We start from the raw sequence: 20,362 nt of genomic DNA, 5'->3' as shown, positions 1-20,362 counted from the left end.
CAACCGTGAACAATGGGATAAACATGTGTTGCGCAAATGTGTGTATTGAATAATTGCCACGCATTAATGCTAGCTTCTCACAGAAGTTTATAAAAGATCTTTGCTGATGCCTGCAGATTCACGAGATGGCTACTAGAAATAGGCTTAAAGGAGTAGCTATATTTTTATTTAACTTTGCGTTTTGTAGCCAAATTCATGGAGGTATAAGCTTTGCTAATTCAGTTTTACGGATCAAACTTCCCAGATTAAGCAACCATGGGTGTGCGTGTACTTTATAGTAGACACATGCTAAATAACCACAATGTCAGGCTATGTCACTGTGAAATCTAGAAGCCAATAAACAATTTAGGAATGAGTGGAATCAGTGGATGCATATTGATATGTACAAATAAATTCAAACTATATAAATATCGTTCGGTTAAAATAATCTCAAACGAGAGATCGAGTTTATCCACTTCTTTTATTTGTGGAGTATTTCTTGCTGACCATGTTATTGTACTTTACGCAGAAAAAGGAGATAATTTGCGTATATTGTATGCGGTCGAATATAGTGATATTTCAAAACATATATAGACATACACGTGCGAGTTATGTATCACGTATCTAATTTATTTATATGTTCATTCTAAGCCTTTTGATGTTAACCAACCGATACAGAGTATATGTTAAATAATCTAACATATATATTATTATTATTATTATTATTATTATTATTATTATTATTATTATTATTATTATTATTATTATTATTATTATTATTATTATTATTATTATTATTATTATTATTATTATTATTATTATTATTATTATTATTATATGGTATATAGCATGTATAAACATAATACGTTAATAAAATATGCCCCAAATATGTATATGTATATTTAACATATAATAAGGAAACAATTTTTTATTTTTTTATTTTTTTTTATTTTACAGAAATAAGATTTGCCACAATCTTTTTAAAATCTAAAATAATATTTTAAGATTTGATCAAGATAACTAAAATATATTTAGTTTTTCTGAAATTATGTTGAATTTGGCTGCAACGCGTGAATATTATACAATAAGGTAATATTATTGAGCTAAAGTATGCATTCTACACAATTGCAAAAATGTTTACATATATTGTCAAAAAATTGCAAATCGTAAGCATCATTAAATGTGCATTTACTTATTTGATCTAAATTTTTCATACGGAATGAGATGAGATAGTCAGATTTTGTCATAAAATAACATATTTTATATAAGGGTATGAGATTCGTCTATATCGTAACTCGTCAAACTATAATTTCTCGCTAATAAGGCGCAGCCATTTCATATTGACATAATATTTTAAATCAATCAAATACGATGACTTGCTAACAACATAATTAATAAACGTTCATACCTTATTATACGTTTTATTTATTTATTTATTTTTAGCTCGTTTGGGTCACCTAAAGATAGTTGTGCTAAACAATCTGGGTCAGATCATCCCAGCAACCTAAAAGTAAAAGTCCTCTTTAAACCCACACACCAAATGCCATATACCAGAGAGGGTTATTATTTATGGCTATCAACCAATATAATTGATCACTTTTAGTAATTCTTATTCTCTCGAAACTGTTTATTCAGAGAAGTTCCAATTTTATAATCCCATTCCAGAAGATTAATGCTAGATGAGCAACTTATAATAAAATTGTGATAGAAAACTTACGTAAAGCGTTAGATCTGACTTCTTTTTCTGGTTGAAGGTAAGAACGCGGCACTTATTTTTGCGCGTCCCATGTATTTATGTTAGTGATGATGGCGGTCGCCTTTTGGCCATTAATATCGTCACCAATGATTTCGGTGGGGGAGCAAACCAGGTTACGTTTGGAGAACCGCTCAAGAGAAAGGTCTCGCAACTCATCAAGATTAATACTTATATGCAAATAGTTTTCTTCTTAAACAAAAACATCCATATAATATAATATGATAAATTACACGAGCAGTCGGCTGTAATTGTGATGTTTGATAAGATAACTAAAAACTTTCATAGTTTTTTATTTTATTTACGAAAATCCCACGGCAAAGTATTCATTGTTCATTAAAATTCATGTATGCAAATTTACACGTATTATGATTAGTGGGTGTTAAGTCAAACAACAAATCAAATTACACCGACATGTAACAGCTTATTATCATAATGAAAAATAAACATACAGCCGCTTGGGTTGAGAGAAAGAACGTGTGACAGGTTATTGTAATAGTCCCACGGATGGCGCCAAATGATCAAGCATATTTCCACCGAAGGTCAAGAACACGCTTGAGTGCAATAGAGGAGGGTTTATTATGTACAGCGGCTTTAACCTCCGGTCCGGTTACCGTGATAACCCTAGCCGAGATGATGATTTCGGGAGGGTGGTTATGGCTGTTTGGCCGCCATCGAGGCGTGTCGACTGGCGGCTAGGGGAAAACCCTACACGGCGATGTAGGTAAAATCCTAGAGGGAGAGGAGAGCGTTTGAGCTCCTAATTGATATGTCTTTAGGGTAGAAGTCCTACCCTCTATTTATAGAGGCCTATTAGGGTTTTGAGGGGAAAAGGCTAGCGGGCCTTTAATGGACCAGGCTTAAAGGAAAGCCTAAGTAATAGCCCGATGCGCTATGCGGATCATCAGGAGTATTAATTAAACACCAAACGTACCAGCAAAAGAAGAAATTCTTTGCTGATTTAAAGTTTTACTTCTGGGGAAACCCTAATCTTTTTCGAATAGGAGCGGATCAAGTTATCCGCTGATGCTGTGATGACCCGGAAATTTCTGACCAAATTTAAACTTTATCTTTAAATGATTTAATGTTTCCGACACGATAAGCAAAGTCTATGAAGTTGAATCTTAAAATTTTAGAACTGTTTCATGTATTAAATTACATTTGACTGCTCTCGACGATTCATGAACAATTATATGTATGTATATATATATGTACAAGTAAAAACGACTTTCCTACCGTAAAATACTATTTGCTACAGTAAAATGACTTTCCTACCGTAAAACACTATTTGCTACAGTAAAACACTATTTGCTACAGTGAAACCGTATTTTGCTACAGTGCTACAGTGAAAACGCCTATTTGATACAGTAACACTATTTGCTACAGTAAAACACTATTTACTACAGTAAACACTATTTGCTACAGTAAACACTATTTGATGTCGACGAACTAGCAAACAAAAACAGGATAAGGCGGCCATGCGATCGCATGGCAAAAACACTGAAAACTCATGCGATCGCATGAGGTACTGTAGCAGGCCACATACTATAAAAGCTCGATTCATTCCTCTGTATTATTATTTTTTTATATTATTATTATTATTATTATTATTATTATTATTATTATTATTATTAAGATTAATATTATTGTTATTAATCTTATTATAATATTATTATTAGTAGTATATATACCTAAAATACTACGACGAGGTTATGAGCGTGTCACCTTCAAAATGGGTTTTTGAGTGGGATAGAGATAAGGAAATTATGGGTTATTGTCAAGGAGGTTATGGGTAATGTTCGAGGGTATATTTGTGAATCAAATCTAGTGTTTATCATATCTGTTGCGCCTATGTACTTTTCTACAATATTGAATCTCAATATTGATACGTAAACACTCATATTTTATCTTTTATACATTAATTGTGTATCCATGTCTAGTGCTCGAGTATATATATTTATGCATGCTTGTATGCTAAATTTTGTCGTTAAACAGTTATGATGAATCACGAAGTAAATACATATATTACTGGTAAAAGGTATATAATATACATGTTTTTGGAAAGCTGGAGAAAAATCAATAACTTTTCATTTAGATATCGAATAATTTCGAAGAACGGATTAAAAGATATGATCAACTGAATTATGATTAACGTTAATTGAAATTGCTTTTGAATCTACAATTAAGATTTAAACAACTTGTTTACGAGATTGATAAATTGGATTTTTGAATATTACCAACCGAGTAAATGAATCCTTATATAAGGTATGTCTCGTTTTGTTGAACTATTGTCAAAATTGACTTTTTGAAATGACTTTGGATAACTTTTGTATGTCGATCTCGAGCATTAGGATTGTTATACACTATGACCTGACCTAGCTTGATAGACATTTATTGACCAACATATGTTCTCTAGGTTGAGATCTACGGTTATTTGATATTCCGAGTTTCGGTCACGTTTTGGTGAACAACTTTATGTGCTGCTAAGGTGAGTTTCATAAGATCCCTTTTACTCTCTACATTTTTGGGCTGAGAATACATGCAAATGCTTTATTAACTGATTTACAATATTTATATGCGTGAGTTTCATTGCTCCCTTTTTAATTCCTTTTGCAATCTATATTTTTGGGCTGAGAATACATGCACTTTATTTTAAACGCAATGGATACAAGTACATACTAAATTCTACACTGAGTTTGAACTGAAAATCCCTTAGCTTTGGTAACTGTTAACTGCCAGTTATAAGAACTTGTGGGCGCGAGTAGTAGTATATGGATCCATAGGGCTTGATATCCCCATCCGAGCTAGAGCACTAGCCTTTTAACGGACGTATGCTATTTGAGAAGCGTACACGTTGGTTTGCGTGTATTATTAAGATGATTATACAAAGGGTACAAATTATATATACGTTAAGTTTAGTTACCAGGGTGCTCAATCTTGTAGAATATTTTGATAAACGTTTCTGGATGAAACAACTGAAATCTTGTGATCCACCTTTATACACAGATTATGCGAAACATTAAAACTATGAACTCACCAACCTTTGTGTTGACACTTGTTAGCATGTTTATTTTCAGGTTTCCTAGAAGTCTTCCGCTGTTGCTTATATGTTAGACAAGCTATGTGCATGGAGTCTTACATGACATACTTTTCAAGGAAACGTTGCATTCACCAAATTATCACCATGTATCTTATTTTGACTGCATTGTCAACGGAAGTACTATTGTAAACTATTATTTACGGTGATTGTCTATATGCAGAAATCATCAGATGTCGAAAACCTTTGATTTAAATATTCATTTATGGTGTGCCTTTTCAAAAGAATGCAATGTTTACAAAACGTATCATATAGAGGTCAAATACCTCGCAATGAAATTAATGAATGACGTATTGTCCATATGGATTTGGAGCGATCGTCACAGTTGGTATTAGAGCGTTGGTCCTAGTGAACCAGGTCTTGCATGAGTGTGTCTAACTGGTTATTGTTAGGATGCATTAGTGAGTCTGGACTATGACCGTATATCTTTTTACCAAGTTTTGCTTACCATTTATCATCGAAAATTACTTGCTTATCATTCCTAAGTCTAGACACGTCTTACTGCATTTACTGCATAGATAGTGTACTGACAAAATTCATATCTTAGCATATCTGTTACTGTAAACTTTTCCTGACATCTTCCGAAAATTTCTCCGTAATTTACGGGATTTTGGTATTATATATACATATGTAAATTATGTATTGAGGAGTACCAATCTAAATTCTATAATCTATCTTATATCAAAAATCAATTCCCTGATTATACAAGATGGATCATGTATCTAGTTCAAATTCCTTAAATTCCGACCGCTATTTCGATATGGATATTCACATGAACTCCGAAGACAGTGTAACCGGAATGGATCAACCAATTAGCCATCATCTATTCTGGATGAATTGGGGATGGGTTCGTAGCTTACTTAGTCATTGGAGACAAGAAGAAGGCGATCCCTTCCATCCACCACATTGCCCTCTTGGCGAAGAACCTGAAGCACTTACCGGCGAACCTGTCCGTAATACCATTTTCTCTCTCATTTCCAGAGTATCTAGTCATGATTATATACTATCTCACATTCTAAATCTTATTCGTCCGCTCGTCCGAACCACCGATCATCCCGGTATAATAGAAGAAGTCAACGAGCTTCGCGCTCGGGTAGTGGCTTTGGAGAATATGGTTCGAAGGTTACAAACACCAGCAGCAGCACCAGCAGCATAACCAGTACCACCATCATCAACAACAACAGTACCATTACCACCATCAACAACCACATCCGCATCCCACACCTCAATATCACATCTAAAAACTGTACTTCAGATATCAACATCATACGCACCGTAGATACTAAGGAGTGCCAACAACAATAAATGATGAAGTACTGATTCATAACTTCATCGAAGAAATATTCTACGGTGATTATGTAATCTCTAAAATCTTAGAGATTATTTATCCCAGTTCTAACCGTAAATCAGATAAATAGAAGGAAGAATAGAAACCCTGACAAGAATGATGCGTAAGGTACAAGCTAGACTTGTTTTACCAACAGCATCAATAGTACCCTTAGCCTCACCAGCACAGTTAGTGCTGTCAACATCATTAGAATCATCAGCACCTCTAACATCACAAGCTCCGCCAGTTCAAGAAAGCACCGTGGATATTATTACAAGTCAACAACGCGTATATTTGTATCAACGAGTTATGAAATATTAACTCATTCCCTCTGAAGAATTTATATGTATATCTTATATATATATTTTAAAACCATCATAAATCTTTTCGTACTAAGCTATTAAGTATGAATTGAAAAAGGGTAAATACTACTCGGTTAAATTCATATTACTAATATGCTATGATGTACATCCTTCGTTAACAACTTAACCTTCATTAACTACAATCTCTGTTTCAATCCAAAGAATTCCGTTTCATAATAAACCAAGTGTATTATTCAATAATATGGTTGATTTTACACTTTCATCTTCGATGCACTCGAAACTTTCTAGAAAACATCATTTGCACCTTGCGAAGTTTGCAAGAATTTCACGAATATCAACACCCTTCACCAAGGAATATCAATAAAAATAAATAATGAAGTATTGATTTCATTAGCAAAATACTCCGCAAAGATTATGTAATCTTTAATATTTTAGAGATTATTCATTTCTAATTCAAGCCGAAAATCAAATGAGCTTAATATGATATTAACTCATTAAATCTGTATTACATCTGAAGAAAATATACATACATATATTTTCATAAAAACGGTAATAAAAATTCTTTTGTACAAAGTATTAATTGTGAAATCTTTAACGGGTAGGTAATACTCGGGAAATATATAAGTTCGCAATTAATATGTTATATTGTACATTCTTCAACTTTGATTAAAAAATTATTAACTATGCTCACAGCGATATACAATCGTTTTCATACAAATTCAATTACATATTATGATATTGACGGATCAGAATCCAAGTCATAACTCTGAACCGGTGAAATCATTCTTAGATCTCTACATCTTTCAAAGCTATACTTTGACTTCAAAACTGTGAAAAATCCTTTGGTATTGTTTTTACCAAAAATAACCTTGCAATTCCTTTTCTAAGTATCCAGTATTATCAACCATTCAACCAGTCAACGACGACCTTTCAGACTTGTAATTTTGGCATATACGTTTTCGTTACTGGGGAACCTTTCATGTTCCACCACATTAGCAGTAAATTTACCAACAACTTCATTGATCTTTGACCTTCCGAAAAATCCTTATACTCATTGAAACTGTATCATGTACTCATCCACATCTTGTAACGGCAATTGCCATACCAACTATCGGGAATTAGCAATCAGTATCTTGAAATCTTGTAGCACGTCTACGCCAACAGTTATATGTGTACATATAACGTCTACCACCTGGACTTACATACTTCGAATGTGAAGTTTCCGAAAAACACCCCAAACTACGAAACTAGTTCTCCGAATTTTGGAAAAATGTTGATGAAGCAGCAAAAACTGTAAACGACCTTAACAGTCAAAAGTTTGATGATAAAGAATAGTATGGTGGTAAAGCATAGAAAAAGAGAAGGTTTGGAATTGAAAAACGGAGTGAGCAGACCATGAAGGAGGCTGTGGACAAATCACAAAGACTAAATCTACCTTCAAAGAATTCAAATGATTCAGAGTCTGCTGAAATCATTAGCGAATACCTTGCTCCTTACTCTAAAACCTTTGAGGACAATATTTTTCATCATCATCTTATCTTAAATATTCTAAGATATCATCGTATCTCCCATTATAAATATCCTCCATAATTCTGAAGATATTTTTCGAAACCATTCTTATCTGAAATCATTACCTCTTCGCGCTATCTGTGTTACATCATAAAAGAAACTATTTTAGTTTCTAAAATCTGAAAAATTCGAAAAAAATGGATGTTTTGAAGTAATGTTGGGAACTGAAGCATGAGTTAGTATAATATAATGACACTTGATCAACGTGATTATATTACAGTAAGTCATGTTGAGTTTCTAATGGAACGTGACAAAGGTTCACAAATCACACCCTCATCATAAACCATGTTACATAACTTTTTTATTCTATATAATCTCTAAATATATCAATAAAATATATTTCTTGATGATTCGGTCTTTTCCGGATATTCTGGTAATTTGACAAGTCGGATTGTGCCATTACCATTTCTTTCTTAGAACATTAATTATGTTTATTATGAAATTCATACCTACGAATTCTGGACCATTATTCGCTTGACTTAAGGTCGGGAAGAAAAAAACGAAAGCATGAAGCTCCGAAATATAACGGAGAACATAAAGCCCGATAACAACCCCGAAATTACAAACCGTGTATATCAATGTGTATAGCAATATAAAGACACGGGAGAACGAAAAACACTATAACCCCAAGGTAATAGTAGAAGAAAATAACTTCCTCTAGTGGCAGATGAAAAAGAAGAATGAAGGATACGATAGCCAGGAAAATATCAAGAATCAGAACTGGATTAAGCATTTTCACAATCTATTGGGATGTATGAAATAAGAAAGAAGATTATAGGAGTGGTGAAAATAAATGAAACGGAAGAGGTCAATTTATAGCAATCGAGACAGATTACGCATTTAATCAAAGAAAATCCTAATTTCCGCAAATTCCGAAGAATCAAATCTTATTTAGATTATGAAGATTTTCTATTCCTTAAATTCCGGAAATCAATCGTAACTACGTCAAAAGCTAAGACGAATCTCTATTCTTTCATTTGACTCTTTTACGATAACTTCTCTCATACGCTTCGAGAAATCGGATTGTTTTATCCATGTAATTCATCGGTGATAAAATTCTATTTATCAACTCATATTCGTCATGAAAACATTTCTATTGTTAGCCATGACGACCTCACTTAAATTTCGGGACGAAATTTCTTTAACGGATAGGTACTGTAATGACCCGGAAATTTCTGACCAAATTTAAACTTTATCTTTAAATGATTTAATGTTTCCGACACGATAAGCAAAGTCTATGAAGTTGAATCTTAAAATTTTAGAACTGTTTCATGTATTAAATTACATTTGACTGCTCTCGACGATTCATGAACAATTATATGTATGTATATATATATATATATATATATATATATATATATATATATATATATATATATATATATATATATGTACAAGTAAAAACGACTTTCCTACCGTAAAATACTATTTGCTACAGTAAAATGACTTTCCTACCGTAAAACACTATTTGCTACAGTAAAACACTATTTGCTACAGTGAAACCGTATTTTTCTACAGTGCTACAGTGAAAACGACTATTTGCTACAGTAACACTATTTGCTACAGTAAATACTATTTGCTACAGTAACACACTATTTGCTACAGTACACACTATTTGATGTCGACGAACTAGCAAACAAAAACAGGATAGGGCGGCCATGCGATCGCATGGCAAAAACACTGAAAACTCATGCGATCGCATGAGGTACTGTAGCAGGCCACATACTATAAAAGCTCGATTCATTCCTCTGTATTATTTTTTTTTATATTATTATTATTATTATTATTATTATTATTATTATTATCATTATTAAGATTAATATTATTATTATTAATCTTATTATAATATTATTATTAGTAGTATATATACCTAAAATACTACGACGAGGTTATGAGCGTGTCACCTTCAAAATGGGTTTTTGAGTGGGATAGAGCTAAGGAAATTATGGGTTATTGTCAAGGAGGTTATGGGTAATGTTCGAGGGTATATTTGTGAATCAAATCTAGTGTTTATCATATCTGTTGCGTCTACGTACTTTCCTACAATATTGAATCTCAATATTGATACGTAAGCACTCATATTTTATCTTTTATACATTAATTGTGTATCCATGTCTAGTGCTCGAGTATATATATTTATGCATGCTTGTATGCTAAATTTTGTCGTTAAACAGTTATGATGAATCACAAAGTAAATACATATATTACTGGTAAAAGGTATATGATATACATGTTTTTGGAAAGCTGGCGAAAAATCAATAACTTTTCATTTAGATATCGAATAATTTCGATGAACGGATTAAAAGATATGATCAACTGAATTATGATTAACGTTAATTGAAATTGCTTTTAAATCTACAATTAAGATTTAAACAACTTGTTTACGAGATTGATAAATTGGATTTTTGAATATTACCAACCGAGTAAATGAATCCTTATATAAGGTATGTCTCGTTTTGTTGAACTATTGTCAAAATTGACTTTTTGAAATGACTTTGGATAACTTTTGTATGTCGATCTCGAGCATTTGGATTGTTATATACTATGACCTGACCTAGCTTGATAGACATTTATTAACCAACATATGTTCTCTAGGTTGAGATCTACGGTTATTTGATATTCCGAGTTTCGGTCACGTTTTGGTGAACAACTTTATGTGCTGCTAAGTTGAGTTTCATAAGATCCTTTTTACTCTCTACATTTTTGGGCTGAGAATACATGCAAATGCTTTATTAACTGATTTACAATATTTATATGCGTGAGTTTCATTGCTCCCTTTTTAATTCCTTTTGCAATCTATATTTTTGGGCTGAGAATACATGCACTTTATTTTAAACGCAATGGATACAAGTACATACTAAATTCTACACTGAGTTTGAACCGAAAATCCCTTAGCTTTGGTAACTGTTAACTGCCAGTTATAAGAACTGGTGGGCGCGAGTAGTAGTATATGGATCCATAGGGCTTGATATCTCCGTCCGAGCTAGAGCACTAGCCTTTTAACGGACGTATGCTATTTGAGAAGCGTACACGTTGGTTTGCGTGTATTATTAAGATGATTATACAAAGGGTACAAATTATATATACGTTAAGTTTAGTTACCAGGGTGCTCAATCTTGTAGAATATTTTGATAAATGTTTCTGGATGAAACAACTGAAATCTTGTGATCCACCTTTATACACAGATTATGCGAAACATTAAAACTATGAACTCACCAACCTTTATGTTGACACTTGTTAGCATGTTTATTCTTAGGTTTTCTAGAAGTCTTCCGCTGTTGCTTATATGTTAGACAAGCTATGTGCATGGAGTCTTACATGACATACTTTTCAAGGAAACGTTGCATTCATCAAATTATCACCATGTATCTTATTTTGACTGCATTGTCAACGGAAGTACTATTGTAAACTATTATTTACGGTGATTGTCTATTTATAGAAATCATCAGATGTCGAAAACCTTTGATTTAAATATTCATTTATGGTGTGCCTTTTCAAAAGAATGCAATGTTTACAAAACGTATCATATAGAGGTCAAATACCTCGCAATGAAATCAATGAATGACGTATTGTCCATATGGATTTGGAGCGATCGTCACAGATGCGTATATATTAAAGAAGCTCAACAAATATTGGAGCACTGTCATCAAGGCCCAGCTGGTGGTCATTTCGGACCTAGCTATATAGCTAAGAAGGTCTTTGACTCAGGTTTTTATTGGCCAACCATTTTCAAAGATGCACACCACATGGTTAAAACATGTGATGCATGTCAAAGATCCGGTAACATCTCAAAAAGGGACGAAATGCCACAAAAAGGCATTCTTATATGTGAAGTATTTGACATTTGGGGTATTGACTTCATGGGTCCATTTCCCGCATCGAATAAATGCAAATACATCCTTGTGGCAGTTGACTACGTTTCTAAATGGGCCGAAGCAAAAGCTTTACCCACAAATGATGCCCTTGTTGTTGTGAACTTCCAAAAAAACCTATTTTCACGTTTTGGGATTCCAAAAGCATTAATCAGTGATCGTGGAACTCATTTTACAAATCAATTACTCGAGAAAGTACTTAAAAAGTACGGAGTTAATCATCGTTTCTCAACTTCTTACCACCCTCAAACGAGTGGCCAAGTTGAAAACACAAATCGAGGTCTTAAACGGATTTTAGAAAGAACGGTTAAAAATAATCCTAAAATCTGGCATCAAAAGTTAGATGATGCTCTTTGGGCATTTAGAACTGCATTCAAAATGCCCATTGGTACTACACCTTTCGAAGTTGAACACAAGGCATATTGGGCTCTAAGAGAATGTAACACCGACCTTGTGGAAGCCGGAGAAAACCGATTCTTACAACTTAATGAATTAGACGAATTAAGACTACAAGCTATATGAAAAATCTAAAACATACAAAGAGAAAACTAAGAGATGGCACGATGCACGATTAAAAGAAAAAAAAGAATTCGAACAAGGGGATAAAGTATTAGTTTTCCAATCACGTTTTAAGTTTTCACCTGGGAAACTTAGATCCCGGTGGACTGGGCCATATATAATAAAACAGGTTTTTCCATCTGGATATGCAGAGTTATATAGCAAAGACGGTGGAACTTTCAAGGTGAACGGTCATCGACTCAAGTTATACTTTGATGGAATCAACACTACGGAAAGAGACGAAATCACCTTCTACCCTAAGGACAAGTAAATTTGGGGTAACTTTAAGGTTTTCAACTCCATTCTCGATCTTTAGTTTTATCTTTAAGAGTGGGGTTTGTTCGGTCTTTCCCTAGCAGACACTAAAGAACTAGTCTTCTCCCTCCATTCTACCTTTTTATTTTCTTTTCGTTTTTTTGTTTATTTTCAAGATGCGCAATCAATACGTCTACAACCACTTCCTTTTTATGTGTGATAATATTTTACCGAGGGATGTGGTATTAGATATAAAGAGTAGATGCGATCAGGCGAGAAAAGAAATAAGGCAAGAACTTAATGAGAAAAATTATGCAAAAGGCAAATCAAAATCAGCTAAGAAGCGTCGAGCGCGTCATTTAGGCAAGTGTGTAAAATGTGGAAAATCGACTCATTACGGAGATTCCCCAAAGAACCAAACGGACTCTAATTACGAGTACGTAACCTTGTGCCGAGAAGGGCCTTTTAAATGTTCAAAGGAAAACCTCTTAAACCAATGAGGTTACGCCTACGAAGCCATGGGGGGCGAAATGGTACGACTCTACTATGAGGCGAGTCAACGCGGTTTCACCATCTAAATCTTTTTCTCGCCAATTGTGTGTTTGTGCATTTTTGTGTGTTTGTGCATGTTTGTGTGTTGTGTGTTTGTGCATTTTTGTGTGTTTGTGTTTTGGTGTGTTTTAGTTTGTATTTATTTATTGTGTGTTTAAAAATAAAAATAAAAAAAGGTCTACCATTTAAAATTGATAAACCTTGAGTTTAACCTGTTTTCATTGAAAACGATAATGTTAAGTGTAACAACTGAATTATTGTTCTTCAAATTGCACGAAATTTATTGTTGGATTCATAAGATATCTTTTAAACAGTAAACCACAAAAACAAAAGAAAAATTATTTCTACTAAAAATATACTTTTTTATCAATAACCGTAAAAATATATAACTTATAAACTTTGTCGTGGGTAATGATAGGTGTAACAACCGAGATTATCTCTACCTAGTTGATAGGAAACAAAGTTTTAAGTTTGAAAGTTAGTTGGTTTGAAAGTATATATATATATATATATATATATATATATATATATATATATATATATATATATATATATATATATATATATATATATATATATATATATATATATATATATATATATATATATATATATATATATATATATATATATATATATATATATAATAGAGGGTATTTTAAATTCATTTAATTTTTATTTTTCATGTACTTGTTTTAAAATTTTAAAATATTAATTTTCTTTTATTTTTAAAAAAAATTTTGAAAAGAAAAATAGAGTGTTTTGTTTTATTTCTAAGTTGTTTTCGAAAAATATTAAAACTTTAACTTTTAAAAGCATTAAATTTTATAAATTGAATTTAAAATTTTATAAACGGATAAAGACTAGGTATAACAACCGAAATTTCCGAAACAACAAATATAAATTTATAAAAGATATTTTAAAAATTTGATTAATTATAAAGTTAAAAAAAAATAAAAAATAAAAAAAAACGCACGCGGTACGTGTAAGATACTATGCGAAACGTGTATAATAGAAATCTACGCGAAACGGGTAATTCTAAAAGACAGAAAACTTATCTGGACGAGCATCTCATCTCCTCCCACTTTTTTTTTTTCTTTCTGTTTTGCTGTGAACGAAGGAGAACCCAAAAACCTACCAAAATCACTTCCAAAAATCAATTTAACACTCTCAATCTTCTCCAATTCTTCAATCATTCAACATGCCTAGATTGGTAAGGGTTCTAAACCCAATTTTACCACTTGTTCTTCAAGTTTTTAATTATTTATTTGTTTAGCTTTAATCCAAATTAATGCATGTTATTGTTGAATTTTGCTTGATTATTGCTATAACTATGTTGTTAGTATGATATTAAACCCGATTACCATGAGAATTTGATGTTTAATTGATTATTATAAAATTAGGGTTTGTACAAATTGGGGAAAATTGAGGAATTGCTATTAAAGTGTATTATTTTGGTTGTAATTACATGTTTTTAACTGTTTTGATAATAATCAGAACCGTTAAACATGATTTTGATTGTTTGATTTTGTGATTTTAATTTTAGTTTATATTTGATAATTTTTGTTTTTGCCATGAATCAAGTATGAATTGTAATGATGCTAAGGATTATTTAGAAGTTGGAATGCATGCAATGTGATTGAATTGAATTATATATGGTTAGCTCATTGTATGTTTCCACTTGCGAAATAGACTTTGCTTATGAAACTTGATTGATGATTTTGAATTTTTTGGTTTATTTTTGTTTGTTTTAATTTCTAGAAGTAAAACTTTAATTGTTGTTGAAATATTAGTTCATGTGGTGTTGAAAACAAGCTTGTATGTTGAATATGGATTCTTTGCTAATATTAACACACCCAATTGGGATGATTTTCTTGTTTTAAAATATTATGCAGGGATTATTTAGAATGAGAGCTGTAAACCAACAGGAAGAAGAGGAACAAGTAACACCACAAATGGAACAACAACTCTAAACCTTACACCCGAACCTGAGATTCCCTAATGATTTACCTCAACGGGTACAAAAGGTTAGGGACTTACTTTCTCTGATCCATAGAAACACCTCTCCGGTTTACTTTGTGGATTGGGCTCCCTTAGGACTGCTGGTCAACTTAGATACACAAATAAGGGAGATTTTAAACCAAAGTTTCACAAACGAATTTGGGGTAACTTTGGTTTTTAACGATTTTGAGAGGTTGTTCAGATTAAATAGTCCTGTATATAAAGAATGGTGCTTAGAATTCTATTCTACCATTAGGATGAGCATACACCCAGAAACTATCGATGATACTAATTTTCTACAATTTAGGCTGGGTGGGGTAGATAGAAGAATGTCCCTAAGCGACGTGACTAACGCATTAGGGATTTACACCATCGAGGAGATGTTGACTCCCGGTTTTAGGGAGTATATTTTTACTGGGGCTAGATATACAGGTAATTATGATTCTGGGAGAGTTTGGCAATCTTTTACTCGTAGAAATACATATGAGGCCGGCCAAGAATCATACCTAAAGATCACTGATGTTCGGTTTAGAATAATTCATAAATTTATAGCGAACACAATAAACCAAAGGTCATTTGGTAATACAGATAAAATTAATTATATTGACCTTTGGTATTTAGATGTGATCAGAGATAGGGAGACTTTTGTTAGTATACCCTATGGAGTTGCCTACTTCTTGGCTCATGTAGGTAAAGGTGCTAGAGGGTCAAGTGACATGTCGGGGGGTCACTATATCACTTGTTTAGGAAACTGGTTCGGACTCGACCCAAGTGAATCCGTACCTCCAATCGTACCGGTAGATCAAGGTGTTAGAGTTCTAGGATTGGATGTTTATAAAACGGCAAAAGCAATACAAGTGAGGGGTGGGGTACGTAGTTTAAGACGACAAGAAGTTGTTGCTCCCGCTCCTATGGAGGAAGATGATAAGCCTGAGCAAGATAATAGGAGAAGATGGAGACAGCCAGATCAGGCTATTTCGTCTAATGTAGGTACTTCCGATTTCAGTATGTTACAAAATTCGTTTAATTAATTGAGTTTAGATGTAAGAAACTCATATGAAAATTGGGGACAGAGATCAGAAAACCAGTACACTAGTTTGTCTCGGCAATTAGGGGACATAAGGGATACCCAACTAGCTCAGGGTAATATTTTAGAAAACATCTGATATGATCAAAGGGGTCAGGGAGCACAACTTGAGTGGGCACATCATCAGGCATATCTATACGCAGCTAACCCACAGAATTACGCACCCTCAGCTTTTCCTTCATACACCCTATGGCAAGCACCCGGTGATCCTCTACCTCTACCTTATGACCCCAATGCTGCTCTAGCTGCAAGTCAGGATGCCTATCGGCGTTTTTACTAGGAACAACGCCAAAATGAACAGCGGCAGCAACAGCAACAGGAGGAGGAAAATCAAGGAGGCCCAATATGGCCATTTTTCTAGTTTTTAGTTTTAAAAAAATTTATTTATTTTTTATCTTGTTTGTAAAAAATGATTTTTATGATGTGTGTTAAGTATTTACTTTTACTTTTTTTTTAAATACAAAAATTTTAAGTGTGGGGTAAAATTTTTGTACTACTAAAGTACAACCCCATCTTTTGTGTGATTAACATATTTGTTGACAGGTACTTATGATGATGATGCATTCGACATAACGAAACACTACATTTATATTGTGATAAAGGGATTGGATATATTCATACGATAAGCATTTTACAATGTCCAGTTACTTGACAAAGGAAGTTCTAATACTTTACACTTTTTGTCCTCTCAAATTTATACATTTAATCTGATTTTATGTAATGAGGGCATTACATAATCTTAAGTGTGGGGTGGGGATATATAAATTCTCGAGAACTTATAACTTGGTGTTTTTTACGAAAAATTTTGAAAATTTTTAAACAAATATATCTAGTCAATTTTTAAGGTAATTATGAGCAATTAAAGACTAGGTGTCAAAAACCGAAATTATTGTCTCCATACATTAAAAATACATAAGTTTATTTGATTAAAACCTATAAAAGAAAACCAAGTATAACAGAATTTATAAACCCATATGTTTAGAACCATTTATCACATGTTTTTATGAAGTTTATTGCAGATATCATTGCTTTGGAATGTATAAACCTGAATATCCCATTAATGCGAGTAATAAAGGATGAATCAAGTCCATCCTTTAAGGAAGTAAAGTCTTCCAATATGACACACTTGCTAACTTATGTTAGAAGATGTAGTCCAGAACAGCTGTAGGTTGACGAAAAATCTTGAAAAGTCATCTCTATCATCGGCTGGAAATCCACCTCACCTCAGCATCAAACAGGGTTTTTGGTGGTCAGACTTATCCTAACCATGAGATGGATCTGTCTCGTACAATGGGGGTCACATTGCAAATTAGCTTTTAATACTAATGAATCTAATCCCCAGATGGATGATCTCCGTAAAGATCAACCGCATCTATGTTTGACCGCGGTCAACATACATATGCCATAACAAATTGAGGTGTGCAAACTCATGGTTCACCGATGATATTTGGACACGATATAAGTTTCTTCTAAAACTTATGCTATTTTATGAACTATATTGTGTAAAACCATTTTTTTGGACATTCGGTTTCAAGTTCCATGATACTTCAATCATAGGGGCGGATAGCTTGCTAATCGCCGACTGAGACTACGGTTTTCAGTTACCCTCAACCGGAATTTGAGGTTAAAAACCGGAAAACGTGTCTAGTGTAAAAACTAGCATGACATTTTATAAAATCATAAAACGTTTTCACAAGGTCCAATTTTCCCTAAGGATCCTAATTTTTAAACCTTAATCACGAGTTTCAACTTTGTTTCTGTTGTCAGAATTTCATTTCGTGTGGTGTGCGTGTGATCCAATAAATATTGTTTAGTGTTTCCAATTTATTCCATATAGCGTGTGTTTTCATTTCGTGTGGCGTGTGTTGTGTGATTTAATTTTCGACATGGAAAAATATGTAATGTTCCGATTCTATTTAAAAGATGTAATTGCTTGAGGACAAGCAACGTTCAAGTGTGGGGTATTTTGATATTGCTTTAAACATACATATATTTCGACGCAATATCATTTATATTTCATAGGCTTTTACCGTTTACGAAGACATTCAATGCATAATTCACGAGAAAAACGACAAAAGTAAACACGAGCTTGAAGTTTGAAGGAACGACGATAAACGACGAATTTAAACCAATTATATATCGAGAAAAACGTTTATCCGAAATCAAGAATAAAAGACGAAAAAAATGCAAGTTCAAGATGATTGAAGAAAAAAGAGTTCAAATCAAAGTTCCAAGTCAATATACGTCAACACGGAGTCATCAAAGAACAAACATAAAAATAAAAAATAAAAAAATTGTTGTTTACTCTTACGCGAATCGCGTAAATATCCACGCGAAACGCGTAAGTTATGATACAAATACAGATTCAAACTCATAAATGCAGGTTCAAAATTACACTTATGCGGAACGCGTAAATCTTTACGCGGAACGCGTAATGTTGTGACATTTTCAGATTTCAGTTTAGTCTTACGCGAAACGTGTGGTTCTTTACGCGAAACATGTGGTTCTTTACACGAAACGCGTAATGTTCTGTCCAGATTCAGATCCAAAATTCACATGGGACGGCCACTTTTAAATTAAATTACAGAGCAGTTAGCACGCCTTGAGTATTATACCAATACTTTTACAAAAAAAAAAAAAAGGGAAAATGGAGATTAACTACCTCTCCACTTACTACTTCTCAAATGATATATTACGGAGTACTATCAAGTTCAAGAGTACAATATACATTTTTACAAGAGAGCAGAGAGAGAATCATCACAAATTTATTTTACTAGTATCTTTATTTCTTTCAAGTATTCGTATCAATTTTATTTCAGTTCCAATTAATTTTCAAGTTCAAGATTAGGATAGTTTCAATATTAAGGGTGTATTGTTCGTGATTAAGGGTATTATTGTGCGAGTGCAAGGGTGTTGTTATTGTAATTTTCTACCGTTTGAAGTTAATGAAAGTGAAGATTTTCGTAAGTATATTCTATTAAAATTATCGTTATCAATTTTTATCGTCATTATTATGTTTGTATACTTGTATTTTTATGTTTACCCTAGTATAATGAGTAGCTAAATTTCCATAGTGTTTGCTTAGATGTAGAGCCCCTAGTGAAATGGATTGTTATCATTTATAATAATTAAAATGTAACTTAAGTATTTTTAACATTGAGCCTAATTAAAAGAACCATTATTATGTATTTAGATATTTAACCCTTGTCACTTAATTTATTAGATTCAAATAATGAAAGTTATTTTTATTTATATAAATTAAGCTTCAACATTAATAGCGATTTAGACGAACTTATGAATAAGTTATTAACACTAATTTAGAAATAAAGTTCGGTGGTTTGGGTGATATCATTAGTTATATAATAGTGAAATTGTAAAAAGGGAAACCGTTATGATTTGGGTTTTGGCGAAAGTCAAAACTAGATTGGGTCTCAATTTAAATACTTGGGGAATAGTAAACTACCTAAATAAGGTCAAATGAAAATTAGATTTAATTTAGCTAGTTGAAACTTTATATATTCGAAAGAAAAATATAAAGTTTTATACTAAAATATTTTAATAGAGCTTAATTTTAAAACAATCCATGGATCTAGAGGTAAAACATTTAAGTGAACACTCCAATTTATATATTGCAAATAATTATTATTATTATTTATACGTATTATTATTCAGCTAAAATTAAGATTATAACTCAAATATACTTCAGTCTTTATACATACTGTTTTGTCACATCGTATAAAACATACGCGTATCGCGTATAAATTCACACGAATCGTGTATCTCCAAAATATACGAGGAACGCGTATATGTCTACGCGAAACGCGTAAGTGTAATACCAGTACTATTACTTATTTTATTAAATTCCAAGTTTTAATTAAAATCTTTATTATTACTTTTAAAGTATTTAATTTATAATTAGTATAATTATGATAATTCTCTTTAATTCATCTTTAATTTAATTGAAATTTATTATTATTATTTAGTTAATT

This window comes from Rutidosis leptorrhynchoides, chromosome 1, assembly GCF_046630445.1.
Source record: "Rutidosis leptorrhynchoides isolate AG116_Rl617_1_P2 chromosome 1, CSIRO_AGI_Rlap_v1, whole genome shotgun sequence".
NCBI classification, from domain to species: domain Eukaryota; kingdom Viridiplantae; phylum Streptophyta; class Magnoliopsida; order Asterales; family Asteraceae; genus Rutidosis; species Rutidosis leptorrhynchoides.
The sequence above is the reverse complement of the archived record's forward strand: the minus strand, read 5'-3'. Positions refer to the sequence as shown.